Source organism: Miscanthus floridulus, chromosome 5 (assembly GCF_019320115.1).
Source record: "Miscanthus floridulus cultivar M001 chromosome 5, ASM1932011v1, whole genome shotgun sequence".
NCBI lineage: Eukaryota > Viridiplantae > Streptophyta > Magnoliopsida > Poales > Poaceae > Miscanthus > Miscanthus floridulus.
Window position 1 is genome coordinate 101,059,408 of NC_089584.1, and position 21,603 is coordinate 101,081,010.

Sequence of the window (21,603 nt, forward strand, 5' to 3'; positions counted from 1 at the left end):
TTGCGCATCTGTCTGCCGACAATCTACTACCTTGGGCATACCCCTAGGTAGACTACTGACCATATTTCGTCAACAGTGGCACGCCAGGTAGGGGGTGTGCGTACTGCTCTCCAAGCAAATAAGATGGTCATCATCTCCGGCTCCATGGCTATGCCGAACGGCCTCATGTTCACCGTTGGCCAGATCACCTAGACCACCGACTCCGACGACTTCATCGCCATGACCCCAGAGGAGGCGTGGATTCAGTCTGCGCCGACCACTGCTTCACCTGCATCGGCTATGGCTCCGACCATGGTGGATACGGCTCCAACCACGATGGATACGGCTCCGACCACGACGGATATGGCTCCGACCATGATGGATACGGCTCTGACCACGGTACATCTGGCTCCGACCACGCCTGCATCACCTTCAGCCACGCTGACAACTCGTCATCTGCTTCTCCACTACAAAGGGAAGCAGATCGACAACACTGACCTGCTTGACTCCATCGATCGGGTCGGCACCAAACTCGCTGAAACCCTAGCTCTGGTAAGTACGATTCAAAGTCAACCTAATGAGCAGGTAACTACTCCCCACAACAGATCTACCCGACCAGCTCGGACCAATTGTCCTACACGACTTGGTACAGATCTCGTGGTCACATCTACTCCTGAAGGGTGCTCTGCTCGTCGCTGGCCAGCCTTCGCAACGGGTCTCCGGCTCTCCAAGTACAAAGCCTTGATGGAGAACCACCAGGTCCAGCCCTATGGCCTGCCAAATGCTACCTCCAGCTATGCCTACAACCTACAACGCCGCTTGGATCTGTGTTTTATGCACCGACCTCGGCCAAAGCCACGCAACTTCGTCAACATGGTCCGGATTGAAGATTATCAAGAAGGGTCCATCCAGACAGTCCAAGAGAGCGACTCTAGCTCCTTGTCTGGCACCGCATCTAATGTATCTGTCCACACCAAGCTTCAGCATCACAAAGATGAAGGCGTCAAGTACGATCTGGATATCCCAGACCATGCCCTGGGGTTCTCACAATTCTCGTCTTTCCCGCCAAGACGAGGGGATTTGATCCATGTTGTCAGCAATGACGAACCGCCAGCAGTTAGCAAAACAGAACAAGAAAGGACTGCATGCGAAGCACACAATATTGACCGGTTTAATTGTCGACAAATCGAAGCCGAAGCAGACCAGGAGGCACGACGCATAAGGGTCCAGCCAGGTGACCTCAACGATGCTTTCGACAGGGTAGGGGACAAACAGGTCTTCAGGACTCCAAGTGCCAACATAGCCATCGCCATGGCGATAATGCAATGGCTACCCAACACCTCGGAAACCCAAGCAGTTCACGATGAAATACAAGCCTATCTAACGGCTGCTATGGCCCAGACCGTGGAGATTGTAAACCAAGCTCGGGCTCCATCCATTTCAGTCGAGTCAAGCCACAGCCGCCAGCACCCAAGTCGCTCACAGCCACTCAACCAACATGGCTCGCGCAACAACGACCCATCAGACAACTATTAAGGTGGAAATGGTGGCCATGATGGTGGCCAGGATGACAACCGCCGTCGGGACGACAACCGCCGCGATGTCCGGGATGATAACCGCTGGGACAACCGTGACAATCGCCGCGATAACCACGGTCGCAAGGCTAATCCAGATGGTAATCGAGATCACCGCGATGGCAATAACGATCTCCGCCATTACCTCGGTGGACGCGATCTGCGCGCTCGCATCAACCAGAGAGCCGACGATCGAGCATCCCACGAAAGTTATCGCCATATGGAATATGACACTGCCCACGGCCCACCGGGTTTGAAATAGTTTACTCCACACCTTCGCCAAGTCATATGGCCCAAGAATTTCAAGCTCGAGAAACTTTAGAAGTATGACGGCAAGGAAAACCCCGAATTATGGGTCATGCTTTACGAGACTGCATGCAGATCAGCCATGGCTGACGAGCACGTCATGTCTAACTATTTCCCAGTCGCTGTTGGCCATGCGGGTCACCAATGGCTGGTCAGCTTGCCGGCGAACTATTTTGACTCTTGGCAGGAGCTCAAGCAAGCTTTCATCGACAACTTCATTGCTACTTGTGAACAACCAGGCAACAAATACGATCTACAACGGATTCGAGATCGAAAAGATGAGCCACTGCGCGAGTACGTCCGGCGTTTCTCAGAGATGCGCATCAAGGTCCCATCAATCTTCGACAACGAGGCAATCGAGGCTTTCATCACTGGCCTCCGCTTCCACGATGCCCTAAGGGACAAGCTTCTCCGCAAGAGACCTGATTTAGTCACAGCGCTCCTGGCCACCGCTAAGAAATATGCGGACGCCGACGATGCTAAAAAGATAATTATTGAAGAAGCAGCGAGGGTTCCACGCTCCGACCACCCCCCACATCGCGACGACTACCACGGCAACCGTGGTTGGAACGACAATTTTGACCGCCACAACCAGCGCAATGACTCTCGCGACCACCGTGACCAACGTAATCAGCGGCGTAACCATCGTGATGATTACAGGAGCAAGCGTGCTCAGGAAGACGACGGCGAGGTCAACACCATTAAAAAGGGTGGTGGACGTCGTAACTATGAAGACGACTACGCCAAAGCATTAAAAGGGCCCTGCCAGCTCCATCCTAAGTCAAACCATACCATGGAGAATTGCCGCATCCTTAAGTCTATCTACACGCGTCAACAGGCTCCAGATACGTCTGACAAGCCTAACGACGCAGGGGAACAGCGCAACGAGGATAACGACAACGATGATGCAGACCCTCGTCACAAGTATGTCAAGCCAACCGATCGTGTTCACACCATCATCGGAGGCAAAGTGTCCATCGAGACCAAACAAGAACGCAAGCTGCTCGCCCACGCTTGCTTGAACGTGGCCAACACCGACAATCTCCTCATCGATCCGCGGCTCCCTCCATGGTCTCACCGTGAAATCTCCTTCAGCAGAAAGGACCAATGGGCCGCAATATCTGAGCCAGGGCGTTTTCCCCTAGTCCTTGATCCTTGTATCAACAAGGTTTAGTTCGACAGAGTACTGATCGACGGCGGCAGCTCTATCGATATATTGTTCAAGAACAGTCTGCCTGCCCTGAAGATAGCTCAGGCGGACCTCAAGCCGTACGAGGCACAGTTCTAGGGTGTTCTCCCTGGACAGAGCTCTACACCTCTCAGGCAGATCATGCTACCTGTGTAGTTTGGGACCCCGGACCACTTCCGCACCGACTACGTCAACTTTGTGGTCGCCGACTTCGACGGCACCTACCATACTATTCTTGGTCGACCATCGCTGACCAAGTTCATGGCCATACCTCATTACAGGTATCTGGTGCTCAAGATGCCTACCGAGAAAGGAGTTCTAACCCTCCGAGGCAACGTGTACGCAGCTTATACCTACAAAGATGACAGTTTCAAAATAGCAGAGGCTCACGACCCCTCTATTCGCATGGCCTAGACTGTGCTCAACGCCAAGAAGACCTCGACTGACCACCAGGAGATCCCGGAGCTCGAGGCTCCACGCAAGAACATCAAGTCCAAGGAGCACAAGGTGATCCAACTGGTCGACGGTGATCCCAGCAAAACGGCCCTTATCGGGGCCAACCTGGATCCCAAATAGGAAGACGCGCTCGTTAGGTTCTTGAGGAGCAACGTGGATGTGTTCGCATGGAAACCTACTGACATGCCCGGTGTACCTCGGAACTTGATCGAGCACTCCTTGAATGTCAATGGCAAGGCCAAACCTATCAAGCAGAAGCTACGACGGTTCGCTCACGACAAAAAGAGGCGATTAGGGTAGAAGTTACACAGCTTTTGGCAGCCTGATTTATCAAAGAAGTGTATCATCCGAAGTGGTTAGCCAACCCGGTTCTTGTATGCAAAAAGAATAATGAATGGAGAATGTGCGTTGATTACACTGATCTCAACAAACACTACCCTAAGGACCCCTTTGGCTTACCTCGCATAGACGAGGTTGTAGATTCAACCGCCGGTTGTGAGCTCCTTTCCTTTCTCGATTGCTACTCTGGTTATCACCAGATCGCTCTCAAAAAGGATGACCAGATCAAGACATCTTTTATCACGCCCTTCGGCGCCTACTACTACATGACCATGTCGTTTAGGCTCAAGAACACCAGGGCTACCTACCAACGCGCTATACAAGCTTACCTCAAAGACGATATAAAAGATGACCTCGTTGAGGCTTATGTTGATGATATAGTTGTCAAAACCAAGGAAGCTCATACCCTTGTTGACAACCTGGAACGCACCTTTGCATCCCTTAATACATTCCAGTGGAAGTTAAACCCAAAGAAGTGCATCTTTGGTGTTCCTTCTGGCATACTACTCGGCAACATCGTCAGTCACGACGGCATACGCCCTAACCCAGAGAAAGTCAAAGCTGTCTTGGACATGAAGCCGCCCAAAAAGGTGAAGGATGTTTAGAAGCTTACCGAATGCATGGCCGCCCTCAGCCGTTTCATATCAAGATTAGGCGAAAAAGGATTACCGTTCTTTAAACTACTCAAAGCATCCAAAAAGTTTGAGTGGTCGGAAGAAGCAGACGCTGCCTTCACACAGCTAAAACAATACCTTACATCACCTCCGGTCCTCACTGCTCCAAGAGAAGACGAAATACTCCTGCTATATATTGCGGCTACTAATCGAGTTGTCTCCACAGCCATGGTGGTCGAGCGAGATGAGCCTAGCCACATCTACAAGGTACAGCGATCAATCTATTTCATTAGTGAGGTACTCAATGAGTCCAAGACCAGGTACCCATAGATTCAGAAGTTGATCTACGCCATACTGATAACATCCCAAAAGTTGAAACACTACTTCGACGGATATCGTGTGGTGGTCATGACTGAGTACCCTCTGCGAGACATCATTAGCAACAAGGATGCGAATGGGCGCATCATCAAATGGGCAATGGAGCTATGCCCCTTTTCCTTGGAGTTTGCAAGCCGCACTACAATCAAGTCTCAGGCACTTGTCGATTTCATCGTCGAGTGGACAGACTTAAGCATGCCTGACTCTCTTGGATCCGACGAATATTGGATGATGTACTTTGACGGCTCTCTCAACATTAACGGTGCAGGAGCAGGAGTCCTTTTCATGTCACCATCCAAAGAGCAGCTCCGGTACGTCCTTAGGATTTATTTCCTAGCATCTAATAATGCCGCCGAGTACGAAGCATGCCTACATGGTTTGCGCATTGCGGTTGAGCTTGGCGTTAAACGTCTCTACATCTATGGAGACTCTACTCTGGTCATCAACCAACTCAACAAGGACTGGGACACAACCAGTGAAAAGATGGATGCATACTGCAAATTGATCAGAAAGTTGAAAGGCAGGTTCTATGGCATCGAGTACATACACGTGGTCCGAGACAAGAATCAAGTAGTGGATGCACTGTCAAAGTTAGGATCATCCCAAGCAAAAATCCCACATGGTGTATTCATCCAAGACCTGCTCACGCCTTCCATCGAAGAGGAAGATTCCACGGCAGACAAGCCTCCAGACCAGCAATTGGTGGCTACGGTTCCGGCGTCAAGCACCGTCGAGCCCCCTCTGACCACTCATGAGCCCGACTAGAGAATACCTTTCATCAAGTACCTAACAGATGGCAGCGGTTACACTAATTGGATAGAGAACGAGCGCCTGATGCGTCGCAGTAAGCAGTACCTGCTCGTCGATGGCAAGCTATGGCGCAAGAATGCAAAGGAGGAAATCTTGATGAAGTGTATAACCCAGGAGGATGGCGAACATCTCCTGGACTAGATCCACTCTGGCTCCTAAGGCAACCACGCGGCCTCAAGAACGCTGGTCGGCAAGGCTTTCCGAGCAAGGATCTATTGCTCGTCAGCAGTAGTCAACGCAGAGAAGCTAGTCCGCCACTGTGAGGGTTGTCAGTTCTTCGCCAAGAGAATCCATGTACCAGCACATGAGATCCAGACAATACCAGCCTCCTGGCCCTTCGCATGCTGGGGACTGGATATGATCGGGCCCTTCAACCGGCTCTAGGGAAATTTACATGCGTCTTTGTGCTGATCGACAAATTTTCTAAGTGGATAGAATACATGCCTTTGGTACAGGCATCCTCAGAAAAGGCTGTCACGTTCCTCGACCAGGTCATCTATCGTTTTGGCATACCCAACAGCATCATCACCGATCTGGGTACTCAGTTCACCGGGAACGCTTTTTGGGACTTCTACGATGAAAGGAGCATAGTAGTAAAATACGTCTCGGTGGCGCACCCTAGAGCTAATGGACAAGTCGAGCGGGCAAATGGCATGATCTTGGACGCGTTGAAGAAGAGGATGTATAGAGAAAATGACAAAGCTCCCGGAAGATGGCTCAAAGAGTTACCAACCATAGTCTGGGGACTCAGAACTCAGCCTAGTCGTAACACCGGCGTCTCGCCATACTTTATGGTTTACGGCGCTGAGGCAGTCCTCCCTGCAGATATAGCTTTCAGATCAGCACAGGTAGAGAACTTCGATGAAGGCAAGGCCAATGAAGTACGGGAGCTAGAAGTGAATAGCGCAGAAGAGAAGCGGATCAATTCTTGTGTACGTACGGCCAAATACCTTACTGTTTTGCGTAGGTACTACAACAAGAACGTTAAAGAGCGGTTCTTTGTGGTCGGGGACCTGGTCCTGAAGTGGAAGACGAACTAGGCTAGTGTCCATAAACTCACAACCCCATGGGAGGGGGCCCTTCATGATCAAGGAGGTTACACGACCAACGTCTTATAGGTTAGCTCACCTGGACGGTACGAACGTACCAAACTCGTGGCACATCGACAAGCTTAGACGTTTCTATGCTTAACTACTGAGATATGTACCCCTCTTGTACTTTTGATTTACTTCAATAAAGCTATTATGATTTCTCTGACCACTCTAATGTGTCACTTCAACTTTTATGGTTATTCTAACTTAGCCAGTAAAAGCCGACCACCACTCCTTCTACGGTTTTCGGAGCAGGACCTCTCTCCGGTTCCTCCCAACATGTGCACGGGATCCGCTCTCTACGTTACGGGTGATCGGTAGGTCCCCCTTGGTTTGACTTGTCCGCGTCTGCGTGTGCACAGGTCATGCACCTCACACTCCGACCACATGGCAAACTAGGGCCGCACAAACTTTTCAGGATGATGTGTCGAGCAAAATGGTACAACTAAATAGAACGTTATCATGTTCTCATTCAGTTACACCAACATAAGTTTCAAGCTTAAATACGTTTTACACAAAGCAAACAAGCTTATAATGATATATAGTTACGTTATTACAAGCTTGCCTGAAGAGGCCTAAGTTTACAATAACACAACTATGTCCTCCTTCTACAGCTCTAAGCCTATTACATTGGCTGGTCGGGGCGCGCGGCACCTACTGCTCGCTGCTTCCGATATCCTACTTGAGTCTTGGGGACTCTTGTGCTAGTCGAGCTGAAGGGGATGGCCCCACCGATGCCTGGCTGGTCGAGGCCATAGGCTTCATCGGTTGGCTTGCAACTAATGGCGTTTCCAGCTGACTTGTCGATGGCGTACCCTGTACAGTTGTTGTCCCACCTCCACACAGGTTAATGTCGCCAATTATCTTTGATGATAGGTCTAGCTGGGCCATCCGAAGCTCCTTCGCCTTGTCTGGGTCTACCTCCTTCGGGTATCTAGCCTCTAGGCGCTTGAGATCGATCAAGGGGTAGTGGGCACGCACCATGCTTAGCACATGGGCACCCGTGTACTCACCCGCCTCCTTCACGAACTCTTGGAACTATCCCCATGCTTGTCTGCATCTCTCGACTAGTCCGAGCTGGGGCGTCCTTGGCTCTTCCTCTGTGAGCGCCGGGTCGACAAGGTCGAGGATGGGCAAAATGCCAGTCACCACCTCCTGGCACCGGTTCTTCCATGTGTCCCAATCCTAGGTGGCCTCGAGGCATCGTGCTTTCTAGCCGTCACGCTCTTTCATCACGGCTTCTAGATGCCTCTTGGCATTGACTTTTAAAACTGCACACCGTACAAGACATCAAATGTAAAGGCACGACAAGATAAGCGAGCAACAGAATGAGAACGGTGGTCTAGAATACTTACTCTTCAGTTCCTCCTTCATTTTGGTGGTGTGGTCCAGGAGTTGAGATTAGCTGCGCGCTAGTTTCTCATTGTCCTCCTTCAAGCGACCACACTCTACGGTCACGTGGCTATTCTCCTCTTGGAGGCGGGTTACCTCAGCTTCTAAGCCTGCATTACAGCTATCATTACCAACAACGCAACAACACGTGTCATACACTTGCTGTGATAAAATGACAACTTACTTGTTTTTTTCTGCTCTTTGTCATTGAGCTGGCCGACCAGGTTCTGGTTCTATGCTTCTTGCTCTGTCCTCTCCTGGTCGGCGGCTTCAAGTTGGCGGCGCAAGCGTTCCACCTCAACCGCCAGTTCTCTATTGTTCGCCGTGATTCCCTCAATCTGGTCGAAGCACCTCTTTCGGTACTTTGCGGTCTTCATCAAGTCCTGCATATAAATAAGCTAAGTCAGACAGTTCGACTACATAACAGGGTCAAGTGGTCAAGCCAAACATACCTGGACTTCTGTCACCAAACGCTTTGCCGCTCATTCAACTTTTAGGGTCTCTTCGACCTCTAGGATTTCTTCATGCATAACCCACTCGTAGTCGGAATTTCTTCTACATGTTCCTCCGTAGTCGGCTGTTGAGCAGTTCTTTTTGCCATTACTGGTGAAGCTGTGCCACACTCGGCAAGCTGGTCAGGATTTTCGGTGGACGCCGACCTAATATACCAGAGAAAAGTTCAGAAGACAATAGTATTCAATACAAATTATAAGATTACATCAAAGTTACAGATACTTACAGCTTGGCGTTTCTTCGACCGCGCCTGCTCCACATGCTCGGCGGGTTCCACCAGGTCTTTTTCCACCACCGGTACTGGCGCTGGGGTTTGGTGCTCGACACTTCCCCCGCTTGTCCTCTATGTTGCAGTGGTCGGTGATGCGATCACTGCTGGCACAGAGGAGCCACCCTGCTCTGTTGACCCCATTTGTCTCCTCCTCTTTCGAGGGATGAGTCGGAAGATGTCCGCATCCTCTGTTTCATCGTCTGAAAGGGGGAAGATGGCCTGGCGACGTTTGTTGGCAGCCGGCCGCTTGCCAACAGCCCTGGCCGTTGCATCCTCCCCAACCCTGAGTGCCGCCCAGTCGATGTCTTCGGTCCTGGCACTAGTCTGGGCGGTTGAGCCAGCAATTTGCGGCCAATCCACACCAGGGGGCGGAGACATGAACACTGCAGCCCGGTCATGACCATTACTCTGGGAAACATAAAGGAGACAACAGTCAATTTTTTGTTACAACATAATTCTACAGGTACAAGGAAGCATCATTTACCTTTGGGGGAGGTCGGGCCAGCTTGAAGGCATGCTCGATGTCGTTTAACCTGACATAATTGGGATTGGCTAGGTTGAATAGCTCCCCAATTCTGGCCTTGATTTCTATCTTGTCGAGCGCCTCTTTTCTAGTCCTCGTTGAATCTGCGCTCCCCTGGTACTCGAAGCCAGGATGTACCCTCTTCTGGTAGGGCTAGATCCTTTGGCTGATGAAGTTCCCGACCACGCTTGGGCCATCCAGCTTTCCCCATGGGATCATCCTGAGCAGTTCTGCGATCTGCTCCAAGTGCTCGGGCTTCTCTGACCAGCTGTTCTTCTTCTCTGGAATCAACCCCACGTCGCACAGGGTGATCGTGTTCGGCTCTTTGTGGATGTAGAACCACTTCTTGTACCATTCGTCCAGTGAGGTGTTCTAGGGGCAGTGCAGGTACTGGGCCTTCATACCGTCATGCAGATTGAGGTATACGTCTCCGGCTATCTTCGAGCCGCCGCTCCCTTTCTTCCGCAGACAAAACAGATGGCGAAAGAGGTCGAAATGGGGCTGGAAGCCACCATAAGCTTCGCAAAGATGGATGAAGGTGGAGACAAGAAGAATCGAGTTGGGATGCAGATTGCAAATCCCAATCTTGTAATACAAGCAGAGCCCCTGAAGGAAAGGGTGCACTAGAACCCCAAAACCCCGCTTGAAGAAATCCTCAAAAACCACAATCTCACCTGGTTGTGGATCGGGGAAACTTTCTCCTTCCGGCGCACGCCATCCCGCGAGTGCCTTGTTGTGGAGCACTCCCATGGCGACGAGGTCTTCGATGGTCTGCTCATTGCTCCTTGACTTCCACCACTCCTTCGCCATGATTCCACCTTTCTTCTGGGCGTCTCTCTTCGCCATTAATCTGCCCTTGCTAAGGGGGTGGATGCGGTGGAGGGGGGATTGGTGGTGATTTTCGGAGGAGTAGGGTTCGGCAAGAGGAAGAAGAAGGTTGCGGCGGTGAATGACAATGGGGATCGGTAAAAAGTAACTTACCAGCTCTATATTATAAATAACCAAGAGCTTCGTCATTTCGTTCGCCTGAGATTCTTAGGAGGCGTGCGCATGCGCCGCAGACGGTTGTTTTCACAACCTCGAGATCTATGCCAATAAACGTGCCTCTTCGTTTCCAGTGTACGCACCTCTTCATTGATAATGTGAGAGGGCCTACACTGACGCACCTCCATACAGGCGCCAAGCGACTGTTTGCCAGAAAGAGTAAGAAGGCAGAGTGATATGTTATATCCGTCTGCTTTTTTTGACCAGACGTGGCAGATTGGACTTGACAGAGTAAGGAAATAAATAAATACACCAAATAATAATACAAGCGGCGTTCATTTTTTTTCGCTGCATGTCTTGAGCTCAATGATGGACCAGATCACTACCATGCTCGGGGACTGCCCAGACCACTGCCGTGCTTGGGGACTGCCCAGACCACTGCCGTGCTCGAGGACTGCTCCGACCACTGCCATGCTCAGGGACTGCTCCGGCTACTAATGTGCTCGGGGACTGTCCCGACCATTGCTCGGAGATCGTTCTTCTCGGCTACATGTGATTTGTACTCACATACAGTTGAGAGACATTTATTTAGACCTTGCTACAAGGCTCATACTTCACCTTCCAGCAAGCTCGGGGATTACATCGGTACGATGCACCTGCCGGTGCATCTCGTATTGCTTGTACGACGATTGGATTCTTAACTTATCGTATCCGATGCCACACACTGGATGGCGTTCGGCCGACGATGAGCCCTATCTGATGCCACACACCGACAAACTTGTCGTATTCGAAGATTACTTCTAGCATGGATTAGGGCTTCTGGTACATCCTTTCTTGTGGGATCTATTGGAGTATTAGGGAGTGAGCTTATGTAATCTTCATCCAAACACTATTTAGCACATTTTTGTGTTTATCTACTTCTATGAGGTTTATCTTGGCATTCTTCCCTGTTTCAATCTCTTCCGACACCTTTTCTGGCTTAATAAGAAAGGAGGGGGCGGTTCCAAAGTTGTCGGCGGTGTGTATCTATAGCTACACGATGGGATGGCGAGGGAATACATTCCTATGCCACTAAATACATCGCTAAAGGGGTGGAATACTAGATAGTTCTATATGAAGCAAAGTGATCCTGTCATTCGATGCGATGTCGACCAGATTTCAGAGAATCAAAGGAGCTGGTTAGAGAAACCGACTAGTGCCGATATGGAGCAAATGAAGGAGCTCCTCGAGCTATTAAGGGGCATGAAGATGAGTGGAGTGGTGGTGACGGTAAACTTCATACTGCATCGTGTCTAGCCCTGCAATGAGAAGGCTCATGCGGGTTTTGACTTCAAAGGAGATACAGATAGCACCCGAGAGAGGACGGAGAACTGGATGAAGGAGGCTGTGCTACACTGGACCATCGAACTATTCACTCCAAACATGTCATACACCGTGCCGGGGCAGCCAAAACCCTTCAACTGCATGAACCCACCTTCTTAGGTAAAAATCTCGACTGTTGTTCCTGGTGCTTTTTATCCCGTGCCAGCGCTGAGCAGTGGACTTATTCACTTGTGGAAAGATCCATTGGTAGGAATGAGCGGCGTACTTTTCAGGTGTGTCGAGGAGCGATTGGCCAAATGTAGTGGACGCCAGGCCTACCACTCAGCTGAAGGAAGGTGTCGTCAGCACCTCGTCCAAATCTCAAGGCAAAGGTGCTGGTCAAAAGGAGAGTCCCCCCGGCATGAGAGAAAGTTCAAGGGAAAAGGGCAGCGAAAGATGACTCGGCCTAAAAGAAGAGAAGAACGGCGGATGTAGCTCCCCGCAAGCCAGTTGGCATCTCACTTGGTGGTGATTGGACCGCTTGGATAGAGAGTGCAGCGATATTCGAGTGGTCGGATGATGATGGGGCTCTAGTAGCTCCCCCTCCGAGCACTAAAGCGTCATCACGCAACATGCGCATGGAGGTGCCATCGAAGGGAGGGAAAGGAGTCCCCAAGCAACAGGAAGAGAAGACGGTGATGGCGGGGGCCGCAAGACCTCTAGCCCAGGACACACGGGTTGACCCCTAAGTAGTGCCTAGGTGCTCAGGGAGGCAGCGTCGGTTCAGAACCATTTACCGGGAAGCCGACGTGTAAGTATCTTTGCCTTAGGATTGGTATCTATCCTATTTTTATAGTTGCGGTGATCGATCGGCTAATCTGATGCAGAACAGGGCACACAGAGGATCTAAATCCTTTAGGCCAGACTACCAAGTAGCCAGGGGCTGGTCCTAGCTAAAAGCTCTAGTTTGGTTTTGGTGAATTGATGAAACCCTAAGTGCTAACCTAGTTTATCAAGTGATCATGAGATAGGTAGCACATTCCAAGTGATGAAGCAAATGAAGACCATGACATGATGATGGTGATGCCATGGTGATGATCAAGCACTTGGACTTGAAAAGAAGAAAGAGAAAAACAAAAGACTCATGGCAAAGGTATAAATCATAGGAGCTATTTTATTTTAGTGATCAAGACACTTAGAGAGTGTGATCACATTTAGGTTCGATAGCCATACTATTAAGAGGTGTGAAACTCATATCAAAATGTGGTTATCAAAGTGCCACTAGATGCTCTAACTCATTGCATATGCATTTAGGATCTAGTGGAGTGCTAACACCCTTGAAAATGTTTGTGAAAATACCTAACATATGTGCACAAGGTGATACACTTGGTGGTTGGCACATTTGAGCAAGGGTGAAGAAGATAGAGGTGAAAAGGAGTTAGTCACTGGTCACATAGTGACCGGACGCTAGGTCACAAACTAACCGGACGCTAGAAGGCTACGCCCGGTCCTGTTGACATGGCAACACACAGTGTTGAGGGTGACTGACCGGATGCTGGCTGTGTCTAGTCAAGCATGACCGGACGCATCTGGTCGTGAAAAGTCATCTCTAGATGCTTACTGGAAATGACCGGACGTTGGGGTTTAGCGTTCGGTCACTTTGAGCTGTTGCGTCCGGTCATCACTTGACTATTGAGATTGGGCGATCAATATTTGAAGAGAGGGGACACGTGGCACGCATCATGTGACCGGACGCTGAGGTCCAGCGTCCAATCACCCCGTGTTGTGCCTAGTGAAGGGGTACAATGGCTCTATTTTGTGGGGGCTTCTATTTAAGCCCCATGACCGGCTCAAGCTCACTCTCTTTGGCCATTTGCATTGACATAGCAACCTTGTGAGCTTAGCCAAAGCCCTCCCACTCATCTCCATCATTGATTCATCATCTTTGTGAGATTGGAAGAGAATCCAAGTGCATTGCTTGAGTGTTTAAATCTAGAGGCACTTGGTGTTCGTGTTTCGCTGCGAGATTTGCTTGTTACTCTTGGTGGTTGCCGCCACCTAGATGGCTTGGAGCAGCGAGGATCGTTGAGCGGAGGTCGGTGATTGTCTTTGGCTTCGATCGTGGTGATTGTGAGGGGTTCTCGACCTTTCCCCGGTAGAGAGCCAAAAGGTACTCTAGTGGATTGCTCGTGGCTTGTGTGATCCTCATCTTGTGTTGGTTGTGCGGCACCCTATTGAGGGTTTGGCGTGTGATGCCAATTAGCGCATGAACCTCCAAGTGAGTGAATTGCCACAACGAGGAGTAGCTTGCTGGCAAGCAAGTGAACCTCAGTAAAAAATCGTTGTGTTCATCATTTGATTCCAAGGTGATTGGACTTCATTGATATTGATTCTTGTGATTGATTGGTTCATTCCTCGACATGGTGGTATAAACAAATTGCTCACTCTCTTTACATTACCGTAAACTAGTTGTCAAGCTCTTTAGTGTAGCTAGTTGTGAGAGCTTGTTAGTTTGGTTAGTGTGGCTCTTTAGTTAGCTTTTGAGAGCACACTAACTTAGTGTAGTGTCATAGCTATTGTGTGGATAGAAACTATATAAACTAGAATTGTGGTAGGTGACTTGCATTTTTAGTAGGCTAGCGCAACACTTGTTTCACCTCATAATTGTCTAACCAGTTTGTTAAGTGTTGTTGTAGAAATTTTTAATAGGCTATTCACCCCCCTCTAGCCATTAGGACCTTTTAAGTGGTATCAGAGCCGAGGTCACCGTGATTTGAGGCTTAACAACCTTCGGTGTAAAAATGGCTCAAATCAACAACACCAAGAAGCCACCCCAATATGATGGCACAAATTATTCGTATTGGAAATCAAAGATGACCACACATATCTAGTCAATCAATAGAAAAGTGTGGAAGGTGGTAGAAACCAAAATTGAGATTGGTGATCCAAAGAATCCCACCGCGGTCGAAGAAGTGCTTCTCCAAAACAATGACATTGCTCTAAGTGCCATTCATGATGCAATTGATGAGAGAACATTTGAGCAAATCAAGAATATTGAGATGGCTCATGAGGCTTGGAAGAAGTTGGAAGAATCATTTGAAGGCACTCAAGTCGTGAAGGGTGCAAAGGCATACATTCTCAAAGAGAGACGCCCTATACAGAAAAGACAGAGGTCACTGTAAGTGACTGGACGCTGGTCTCAGCAGGACCGGTGCGTCCGGTTAGTGGTAGTGTGAAGACACTAGCATCGGTCTTTGACCGGACGCTGGGTCACTTAGTGATCGGATGCTGATGGGTTGCGTTTGGTCCTGCTGACAAGGCAGCGCATAGAGGAGACGCCGAGTGATCGGACGCTGGGAGAGTTCGGTCTAGCATGATCGGACGCATCCGGTCGTGATTTCTCACTTTTGGATGCTTACTAGAAATGACCGAACGCTGAGGTCCAGCGTTCGGTCAGCGTCTGGTCACTTCGCAGCAGCGTGTCCAGTCATCACTTGACCGTTGGTATCAGGCGCTCAGTTTTTGAAGAGAGGGGACACGTGGCGTGCATCGCATGATCGGACGCTGAGGTCCAGCGTCCAGTCAATATGACCAGAGTGTCCGGTCACCCCGTGTTATGCCCAGTGAAGGGGTACAACGGCTCTATTTCGTGGGGGCTTCTACTTAAGCCCCATGGCCGGCTCAAGCTCACTCTCTTGGCCATTTGCATTGACATAGCAACCTTGTGAGCTTAGCCAAAGCCCTCCCACTCATCTCCATCATTGATTCGTCACCTTTGTGAGATTGGGAGAGAATCCAAGTGCATTGCTTGAGTGTTTGCATCTAGAGGCACTTGGTGTTCATGTTTCATTGGGGGATTCGCTTGTTACTCTTGGTGGTTGCTGCCACCTGGACGGCTTGGAGTAGCGAGGATCGTCGAGCGGAGGTTGGTGATTGTCTCCGGCTCTGATCATTGTGATTGTGAGGGGTTCTTGACCTTTTCCCGGTGGAGAGCCAAAAGATACTCTAGTGGATTGCTCGTGGCTTGTGTGATCCCCATCTTGTGTTAGTTGTGCGGCACCCTATTGAGGGTTTGGTGTGTGATGCCAATTAGCGCGGGAACCTCCAAGTGAGTGAATCGCCACAACGAGGAGTAGCTTGCCGGCAAGCAAGTGAATCTTGATAAAAACCATTGTGTTCATCATTTGATTCTGAGGTGATTGGTATTCATTGATATTGATTCTTGTGATTGATTGGTTCACTCCTCGACATGGCGGTATAACTATCTTGCTCTCTCTCTCTTTACATTATCGCAAACTAGTTATCAAGCTCTTTAGTATAGCTAGTTGTGAGAGCATGTTAGTTTGGTTAGTGTGGCTCTTTAGTTAGTCTTTGAGAGCACACTTAGTGTAGTGCCATAGCTATTGTGTGGTTAGAGACAATAGAAACTAAAATTATGGTAGGTGGCTTACATTTTTAGTAGGCTAGCGCAACACTTGCTTCTCCTCATAATTGTCTAACTAGTTTGTTAAGTGTTGTTGTAGAAAATTTTATTAGGCTATTCACCCTCTCTAGCCATTAGGACCTTTCAAGTGGTATCAGAGCCGAGGTCACCGTGATTTGAGGCTTAACAACCTTTGGTGTAAAAATGGCTTAAATCAACAACACCAAGAAGCCACCCCAATTTGATGGCACAAATTATTCGTATTAGAAATAAAAGATGATCACACATATCAAGTCAATCAATAGAAAAGTATGGAAGGTGGTAGAAACCAAAATTGAGATCAATGATCTGGAGAGTCCCACCACGGCCGAAGAAGTGCTTCTCCAAAACAACGACATTGCTCTAAGTGTCATTCATGATGCAATTGATGAGAGAACATTTGAGCAAATCAAGAATATTGAGATGGCTCATGAGGCTTGAAAGAAGTTGGAAGAATCATTTGAGGGCACTCAAGTCATCAAGGGTGCAAAGGCATACATTCTCAAAGAGAAGTTTGCAAGCTTCAAGATGAAGGAGGATGAGAGTGTGCCGAAGATGTTCCATAGGCTTCAAGTGCTTGTCAATGATCTCAAAGCACTTGAAGAAGAGGTGAAGGACAAGGACTTCTCCCACAAGTTCTTGAGATGCTTACCTTCAAGATTTGGCACATTGGTCACTATTCTAGTGAGAAGTGGTTTGGACACCATGACACCAAACCAAGTGTTGGGAGATATAATGACCGATGATACATATAGAGATGATGATGAGAAGGAAGAAAAGAAGAAGAAGAAAGATGAGAAGAAGAAGAGTGTGGCATTCAAGGCCACATCATCCAAGGGCAAGGCAAAGCAAGAAACATCAAGTGAAGATGATGGTTCATGGGATGATGATGATGATGATGGGAAGATGGCTCTCTTTGTCAAGAAATTTGGCAAATTCATGATGAAGAAAGGGTACCATGCTAGAAGAAAGAAATCTTCATCCAAGAACAAGGAAGGGTCAAGAAGGTGCTTCAAATGTGGAAGTAAACATCATCTTGTTGTTCAATGTCCATACAATAGCGACAATGATGATAACAATAAGAAGAACAAGAAGAAGGACAAGAAGAAAAAGAAAGAGAAGAAGGACAAGATGACCTTCAAGAAGAAGAAGGGTGGTTCATATGTGGTCACTTGGGATAGTGATGCCTCCTCAAGTGATGATGATAGTGATGATGACAAGACCACCAAGAAGAAGGCACTTGCAAGCATTGCAATTAATGAGAAGCCTTCTCTCTTCGACACTCCATCATGCTTCATGGCTAAGGCCACTAAGGTACAAATTTGTGATGATGGAAGTGATGAGGAACATGATAATGAAAACGAAAATGAAAGTGATAGTGATGATGATGAACCTACTAAGGATGAACTATTTGACATGCTAGCAGATGCTAAAGAACACTTTGACATCAAGAGAAGGGAATGCAAAAGCTTGTGTAAGGAACTAAAAGCCCTTAAGCAAGCCTTTGATGAGCTCAATGCATCTCATGAGAGGCTAGAGGAAGCCCATGAGAAGCTTGGCAAGGCTCACAAAAAGCTTGAAAAGGCTCATTCCTCTTTGCTTAATGAGCAAAATAAAAAGAAGCATGTTGAAACTTGCAATGTAGGCTTAACTTGTGATATAATTGATGAATCATTATCTATGTCTATCATTGTTGCTCCCGCTAACCCTTCTTGTAGTACTTCTATTTCCACCTCATCTACTAGTGATGGTCTCAATTGTGATGCCTCACTAATGGTTGAGAATGAGAACCTCAAGAAGGAGGTCAATAAGCTCACTCACACCTTGGCTAAGGCCTATGGTGGTGAGGACCGCTTGCTTATGTGCTTGGGTAGCCAAAGAGCTTCTCTCTATAAAGAGGGATTGGGCTATACCCCCAAGAAAAGCAAGGCGGTCTTTGCTCCTCACAAGACTAGTTTTGTGAAGAACAATGGTCAGTTTTACACTAGTTGCAAGCAAGTTGGTCATAAAGAGCATGAGTGCAAGAACAAGAGCAAAAATGCTAATGTATCCTCAATTAAGATTAATTCTTTCTATGTGCTTACTAAGGGTACAAATGGTGTGAAGGCTAAGTTCATTGGTAAACCATGGATGGGCTCAAAGAAGAAAGCCATTTGGGTACCAAAGAGCTTAGTGACTAACCTTCAAGGACCCAAGCAAGTTTGGGTACCTAAAAGGAATTGATCTTCTTTTGTAGGTCAATTACAAAGCCAGTGGAAGGCATTGGGTTCTTGATAGTGGGTGCACTCAACACATGACCGGTGATGCAAGAATGTTCAACTCAATCAACACCAATGGCAATGATGGTTATGATAGTATCACATTTGGTGATAATGGCAAAGGCAAGGTCAAAGGGCATGGTAAGATTGCAATATCCAATGACATGAGCATATCCAATGTGTTGCTAGTAGAGAGCTTAAATTTCAACTTGCTATCCATGGCTCAATTGTGTGATCTTGGATTCAAATGCATATTTAGGGTAGATGATGTAGAGATCACAAGTGTAGATGGCTCTAATTTGATCTTCAAAGGCTTTAGATATGAGAATCTATGCTTGGTTGATTTTAATGCTAGTGAAGCTATATTATCCACATGTTTGTTCACTAAGTCTACCATGGGTTGGTTATGGCATAGAAGGCTTGGTCATGTTGGAATAAAATAATTGAATAGATTGGTTAAGCATGACTTGGTTAGAGGCTTGAAAGATGTGTTTGAAAAGGATAAGCTTTGTAGCTCTTGTCAAGCCGGCAAACAAGTTGGAAACACCCATCCTAAGAAAAGCATGATGAGCACTAGTAAATCATTTGAGTTATTGCACATGGATTTATTTGGGCCAACACAATACACTAGCATTAGTGGTAACAAATATGGCTTCGTGATAGTAGATGATTATACTAGATATACATGGGTATTCTTTCTATTGGACAAAAGTGATGTGTTCGCAACATTCAAATCATTTGTCAAGGGCATTCACAATGAGTTTGAAACAACCATCAAGAGAGTTAGAAGTGACAATGGTAGTGAGTTCAAGAACACTAGAATTGATGAGTTGTGTGATGAATTTGAAATTAGACATCAATTTTTGGCCAAATACACTCCACAATCAAATGGCCTTGTTGAGAGTAAGAATAGAACACTCATTGATATGGCAAGGTCTATGCTTAGTGAGTACAATGTGAGTCAATCTTTTTGGGCCAAAGCTATAAACATGGCTTGCTATTGTAGCAACCACCTCTATTGTCACCCATTGAAAGAGAAGACACCATAAGAGCTCTTGAATGGTAGAAAGCCCAACATTACATATTTTTGGGTCTTTGGTTGCAAATGCTATATCTTGAAGAAAGGCACAAGATTGGGCAAGTTTAAGAAATGTGATGAAGGATTCCTACTTGGATACTCAACCATTAGCAAAGCATATAGAGTATATGTTGGTTTGTGGTTACATCAATGAAGAAGTATATGTTGAGCAACCTCCCGGTTTTGAAGATGATAAGAAGCCCAACCATGTGTACAAGTTGAAGAAGGCCTTGTATGGCTTGAAACAAGCACCTAGAGCATGGTATGAGAGATTGAGAGACTTCCTACTCTCTAAATGGTTCATAATAGGCAAGGTTGACACCACTCTTTTCATCAAGAAGATTGGCAAAGACTTGTTTGTGTTGCAAATCTATGATGATGCATCATATTTGGATCAACCAATCAAGACTTTTGTGAAGAGTTTGGAAAGATGATAGCTAATGAGTTTGAGATGTCCATGATTGGAGAGTTAAGTAATTTCCTTAGTCTTCAAATCAAGCAATTGAAGAATGGTACATTTGTGAGTCAAGGCAAGTATATCAAGGACATGATCAAAAAGTTTGGCATGAGTGATAGTAAAGTCATTAGCACACCAATGGAAACAAATGGCAACTTGGATAGTGATACAAGTGGCAATATGGTGGATAAAAAATTGTATCGGTCTATGATTGGAAGCCTACTCTATGTGACCGCATCAAGGCCAGATGTCATGTTTAGTGTATGCATGTGCACAAGATTTTAAGCCTCACCAAGAGAAAGTCATTTGAAGGCTACTAAGAGAATATTAAGGTACTTGAAGCATACATAAAATGTTGGTTTGTGGTATCCCAAAGGAGTAAAGTTTGAGCTAGTTGGTTACTCTGACTCGGATTATGCGGGATGCAAGGTTCAAAGGAAGAGCACCTCGGGCACATGTCAATTGTTGGGAGATCACTTGTTTCATGGTCATCAAAGAAGCAAAATAGTGTTGCATTATCAACCGCCGAAGCCGAATACATATCCGCCGGTAGTTGTTGTGCACAAATACTTTGGATGAAGGCCACTTTAAGTGACTTTGGAATCAAGTTTAAGAAAGTGCCATTGCTATGTGACAATGAGAGTGCAATCAAGTTAACCAACAATCCGGTTCAACATGCAAGAACAAAGCATATTGATGTCCGCCACCATTTCATAAGAGATCACCAATAAAAAGGGGACACTTGCATTGAGAGTGTAGGCACCGAAGATCAACTTGCTGATATATTCACCAAGCCATTGGATGAGAAAAGGTTTTGCAAGCTAAGGAATGAGTTGAACATATTGGATTTCTCAAATATGTGTTGATGCACCCCCACTTATACGACATGCCTCTCATTCGAGCAATCCAAGGTAAAAGTTGATTGACATGGCATACATCCTTGCTAAGGACTTGTTTAGTGCATCTAGACATCTTTCACATTTAATAGGCTCATTCATAAAAATCAAATGAATTTGATGATTGTATGGTACCACTATTGCTTCTATGCTTATTTTGATCTAGTGGTAGCACATGACATGTTTGCGGGCTTGTAAACCTTGTGTTTAATCTAGAAAATGAGCTCTAAGTGTTTAACTCAACATGGTACAAGATAACCCTTATTTGGAGGTGTGAAGAAGCTTGTCCTTGGATCAAACCGAGTTAAATGTCTTTAGCAAGTATTCTAGATAGGACCAAATTTGGGAAAATGATCCTCACCCCATTGATTGACATTGATAATCTTAACCTATCTATATTTTGAACCTTTGTGGTCATTGATGACAAAGGGGGAGAAAAACAAAGATATTAGTGATATTAGTACATGGGGAGAAAAACAAAGATATTAGTGTACTAAGATAATGAAAAGACAACAAAGGGGGAGAATTTGACATAGGGGGAGAGATATGACAAAGGAAAGGGATCAATTAAAATTTTGAGCACACAAGTAGGGGGAGCAAGCTCATGAACTTGTATGGTGCATTTGAATGTGCATTTCATATGTTTGCTTGTATGGTACAAGTTTTAAATTTCAATATCCATGCTTGTGTGGTGTATGCTAGTTGTAGGTTTGAATGATGAAATGAAATTC